The sequence below is a fragment of the Chamaea fasciata genome, unplaced genomic scaffold (genome assembly GCF_029207755.1).
Source record: "Chamaea fasciata isolate MVZ Bird 193981 ecotype frontalis unplaced genomic scaffold, bChaFas1.0.hap1 SCAF_3, whole genome shotgun sequence".
In the NCBI taxonomy this organism is placed as follows: Eukaryota; Metazoa; Chordata; class Aves; order Passeriformes; family Sylviidae; genus Chamaea; species Chamaea fasciata.
The window spans coordinates 66,737,724-66,742,731 of record NW_027094088.1 but is presented as its reverse complement, the minus strand read 5'-3'; the positions used below and the strand labels follow the sequence as shown (position 1 = coordinate 66,742,731).

The 5,008-nt window shown below is 40.6% G+C and overlaps 1 long non-coding RNA gene across 5 annotated transcripts; it reads right to left on the bottom strand.

The window, feature by feature from the left end:
* Positions 1-538: 538 nt before the first annotated feature.
* Positions 539-3,722, bottom strand: LOC136287049 (uncharacterized). 5 transcript variants are annotated; one of them, XR_010720056.1, is made up of 4 exons: positions 3,475-3,668; positions 3,061-3,177; positions 2,240-2,475; positions 539-1,281 (listed from the first exon to the last, which is right to left on the bottom strand). It is a non-coding gene; the product is annotated as an uncharacterized lncRNA (long non-coding RNA). The 5 variants fall into 5 exon arrangements; XR_010720057.1 differs by lacking the exon at positions 539-1,281 and adding an exon at positions 1,568-1,586; XR_010720058.1 differs by lacking the exon at positions 539-1,281 and adding an exon at positions 3,693-3,722 and having other exon boundaries at positions 1,604-2,475; positions 3,475-3,549.
* Positions 3,723-5,008: the final 1,286 nt, after the last annotated feature.

The following is a 5,008-nucleotide window of genomic DNA, read 5'->3' as shown; positions in this document are numbered from 1 at the left end:
TGGGACCGCCAGCAGCGGGAGCGGGCCCGGACCCTCGGCAGCGGGAGGGGCAGCTAGCGGGACGCACCCAATTCGCCGCAGACGGAGGGAGGAGACGGAAAGAAGGAAGAGGAGAGGATGCACGCGAACGGACGCGGACTCGCTCCTGCCTCTCCGTGCTAGCTTCCCTCACTTGCGGACACAAGCCAGAGAAGAAGCCAGCGGGGATTCTCCACAAGCGAATTCTTGGGGAACTCTCTTTTCGGCCCAGCCCCATGGAGCGCAGTGGTACGATCCGCCGCGGGCGTCGGGGCTGTATCCCCGCCCCTCAGCGGAGCCGTTTGGCGCATGCGCGCAGCGGGCGCCCCGCCTCCCACAGCGGCCGCGGCGGGAGAGGGAGCGTGGAGTCCCAGCGCTCGGGGCCGCGGCGGGCCCGGGCCCTGCTCGGCGCCAGGGCCGCGGCGAAGCCCCTCAGCCGCCCCCCAGCACAGGCCGGGGCCGCGGGGTGCCCCGACTTTAACCGCGCAGCACTTTCCGCTGCGCTGAGGCCCGAACCTCATCCTCTGCGGGGCGGCTGCAGATGCTCGGCCGACAGAGGCGTCGCGTCTTGTCCCCTCCCCAAGTGAAAGAGTTCTCTGTTCCACAACAAAACCGGTTTCTGTTTCGTTAGGTTTTGTTTTGTAAGGTTTCGGTTTTTTTGAGTACTCCGGTCAGTACTCTGCCCTAGTGGCAGGTGTTGCACCTCAGTATCCTTGTTCTAGAGGAAGTTCAAAGCATGCTTCACAGTAACATATAGCAATTCTCCCAAAAAATCAAGACGTGCCGCGCAAGAAGCATTTAACATCCGAATAATTTCTTTTCGAGACATATCAGCCGTTTTCTCTCCTTGCCTCAGCTCAGGTACAAACTCAGGCAGGAGAAAACATGATCGCGTTCATACTTTGCCAGCTTGCTTGCATTTGCAGTTATACAGAAGTTCACAGTTGTGAGGCCTGATAGAGTCTGGCAGTACACATCAGTTACACTAAAGTTTACTGTTTCTTCAGCTGATACAAAAGGCCTATATTTATAGACTTCCACTCATCCAAGCCATGACCAAGGTTTGTTGATTTGCAGGAGCCTCTAAAAGTACCTAAAACCACCGGTTATTGCCACATGTGCTTCTCTATTTGATAACAAGGCATTTGTATAACCTATGTCACAACAAAATCGATACATTCCCTAATGCAGGTTTAGTCTTTGTTCCTGGGATTAGGTTGCTTTCACTCCTAGGGCACCTTACAGGAGTCTGGGTTCTTATAGCTGATTAAAAAAAAAAAAAAATCATTTGATGTTGCTAAAGACAGACAACTGTAAAATGAGTTCGTTAAGCACATGCATGCACAAACAGCCTGAGGATAACCCTAGGGTATCCTGGATTTCCCCCCACACTTCACCTTTTAACAAAAGGATACTATATTATGATGTAGCCAGGTGTATTACATTTTTAAACAGCTTTCTTTCATATTCCATTTGGAAATCTCTCTTAGAAATAACATGCAAAATTGATTTCTACACCTTAAAATACAGCTGATGTTTGTTTCTTGGTGCAAAGTTCAGCAAACTATCTGCATAACAGTATAAGAGGCATGATATTATCCACTTACTAATAAATTCCTTTTTATCTCAGCCTGCTTAGTGCTGCCACTACTTGAACAGACTTAGATTGGACTCTAGAAGCTCCAGGCACTATTTTATATTAGCTAATCACTGTATTATATACTTCTTTGACCACTGAAATTCAATGTGTTTATGAAGTTACTCAGCATTTTTTAGTTGCCTGATAAGTATTTTTATCAAATCAGTACAACACACCAGCTGGTTCAATATCAGGAATACTTTTATTGCACCACATAGAGAATTCAATAAAAGCAGTGATGTATTGTCAAAGATCTTATTAGGAGCTTCACATGAGGAAAAAGTTCATAATTTCAATTAGTTTCAAATGGATACTCAATGTCATATAGAAATAGCTTATTTTTGTTTAAATGGGTTAAATCAAGCGAAGCTATGTTGATTTCTGGGCAAAAACAGCTCTTCATGTTCTTCTAACATCTGAATTCAGGCAAGTGCAGCTCTAATTTAGAGAAGCTCCTTGAATGCTAACTCACACCCGAATTGAGCAAGCATCAATAAGCATATAAAGTTATCTTTTAGTCAAAGGGATAAGACTTCATTCGCTGAATTCAAAGTAACTCAATATGATAGTATGGACACTTACATTTAAAGGTCAGTAAAGCTTAACTATGAAGTTTCATGGGTTGTGTATACAAGGGTGATTTCCTAGACCGGTCTTGCTTCTAGAAATGCAGCTTCTGCAGATATCTTCAAAGCTGCTTATTAAGGGAAGAGCACAGCAGCCATGCTACACAAAAGCTAATGCTGTAGAAGAAACTCTGGAGCATCACTTCCCAGGGTAAACAGGCATGAACACCAGTCTGTTGAGGCCCAGGTCCACTGGAAAACAGAATAGACTATATAATAAAGTATCACTGGGAAAGGCTGCTATTCCTTTTACTATATTGCAACAGGCAGACACTCTATAATGTAATGATATTTTTTATACCTTCCTGTAACTGCTTGTTTCTGTTACTGGATGAATGCTAGCTTTATTTCACCCTTTCCCTGCATTATATTAACATTAGCTTGTTCTTTCACACAGAATTTATGTTGTGCCTTAGTGTTGTTTTTTTCTGTTTGTTTGGTTTTTTTATTTTGTTTTCTTTTTTTGGGGGGTGGGGGGAGGAACATTATAAAAAGCAGCAATAAGGATCCTTTAAACAGAAGAGTAACTTCCATCTTCAACATATACAGCCAGCATTGCAATAAAAGGTATTACTGTTTCTTACATGTTTATCTTAAATCACATCTACGGTGAAAACTCACTAAATGATTAAACAAATAATGATCAAGGAATTCTCTATAGGTAAGTTTATCCCTTTTCTTATCAAAAAGAAATCTATAATTCTCAAATCCAGAAGATCCTCCCCTTCACTCTCCCCACCCCCACTCCCCCAAAGATATTTTTGAAACAGAGCTTACATGGAGGATCTAGAGCACCTATTTTTTTCTCTTGACTGCTTCTACAGGAAAGCAGCATTATGTTGCACACCACAGAAATGAAGAACTATTCACCTTCCTTCTCTCTCCTTGCACAATCTAAAAGCAGAAAGATACAGCTAGAAAGCTTGCCATCACTTAGCTCATTGCTTATCCAAGCTGTTCAAGCCCATGCACACATGTAGGTATAGCCACCTCAATTCTCTTTAACAGAGCTCAATGACCAATGAAAAAAATTTAGAATTAAAATTGCACCAAAAGAGAAAAATGAAATCCGTAACAAAGAAAGAAAGAAAGAAAAAAAAAAAATCCAAAAGCCAACCAAAATAAAAATCAACCAAAAGACCTTTAAGAAGCAACATAGCTTCTCTTCAAAAAGCAAAGAAAATTGCTCACCTAAGAGCTGATGAACCTCTGCATATAGCAAAGGCCACAGAGAGTCTTTAAAACTACCTCGTTCCAGACCATATACTCAAAAAGGAAAAAGAAAAAAAATCCAAGCCAATTTAACTTAGAGAAATATACAAAATATATTCACAGATTTAACTCCTCATAGAAGAGCTAGCTCTTATACCATTAAGCACAACTTAACACACCTCACCCATCTCCCTTACCCCTAAACATATTCCTTTCTCCTCCCATCCTCTTATCATCTGTGAAAGTGGGCATTTTTCAAGTGATACCTATTAGCAGCATTCACAGCTGCAAGCTTGTAATCACACACACAAATGTAAGGAGAAAAATCACTGACAATTCTCCTGACTTGTTTAGTTCATGCTGTTGATAGACCTTACATAAGTTCTGGAAAGCATAAGAGTAAATAAGGTTTTGGAGTCACTTTCCTGAGAAGAAAACATAGCTTTCCTCATGCAGATACCTTGCTAATGAAATCACTTAATGCAGAATGTTAAAATCATTAAAGAAAACATAGATAAAGAGAACTAAATAGAAAATTAATTGTGAGGTTCAAATTTGCTCAGATTCAGATTGCTTATTTGTGCAATAAGCACTGACAATATTGCTATATACTAACTGCTTCTGAATTTTAAGTGGGTAGACTGCTGAATATTCTTCCTTATTTGCTGCTGGAAAGTGCTAAGACTAATAGTGATTTTGTTTTAGTGTGATACAATAGTCTGGGAGCAGGGGAAACTTGCCCTTCTCCTGAATGCTCACGTTGATAGTTACACATGGCAATGACTTCATTTTAAGTAGTACTAGACCAGTATATTCTCTTACATGCCTATAATTTTTCTATGAAGTGTCTTCATGTCTATGTCACGTGTGTAAATATAATTCACCTGTATCATGTTGTGCCTGGGACAGATGCACCCACCCACTGAATGTCTCCTGCAATTGCCTGAAACTGGTTCACTCTGCAGTTGTGTGCCTGGCAGTTTGATAGCCAGGAAAGCTCTGTCTTCAGTGCACAGCACGGAAATGCAGATTCAGGTTTTATTGGAAGTGGCATAATTCAATAGTTCTAATGATTGTCTTTAAATAAATGGCTAGAAGTATCAATATTCAAATATTTTCTGTTAGAATCTTACTTTTTAAAGAGTTGTTAGGAGTAGGAAGGTGGAATAGATGAAAACTGCAATGGTAGGTATAGTGTAATGAGAGCAAAGTAATTAACTTTTCCTGTTTGTATTTAACAGACCTAAAGAAAATGGTACACATTCACCTTTAGAAGAACTTAGATGTCTCACATTATCTTTTTTTAGTTTAAATAGCATTTTGTGGTGACTGCTAGAGTGCCTGGTATATAGAGTTTTTCAGTGCTCATTGTTTACAAAGACAAATCAGTTTAAATTATGCTTGATTTCAGTGAGACAACTGAATGATATTCTCTGTATCTGGTAATATCTGAAGAAAGACTTTTTTTTCGAAAATCTGACAGATATTTATGACATTCAAATGACATTCAAAA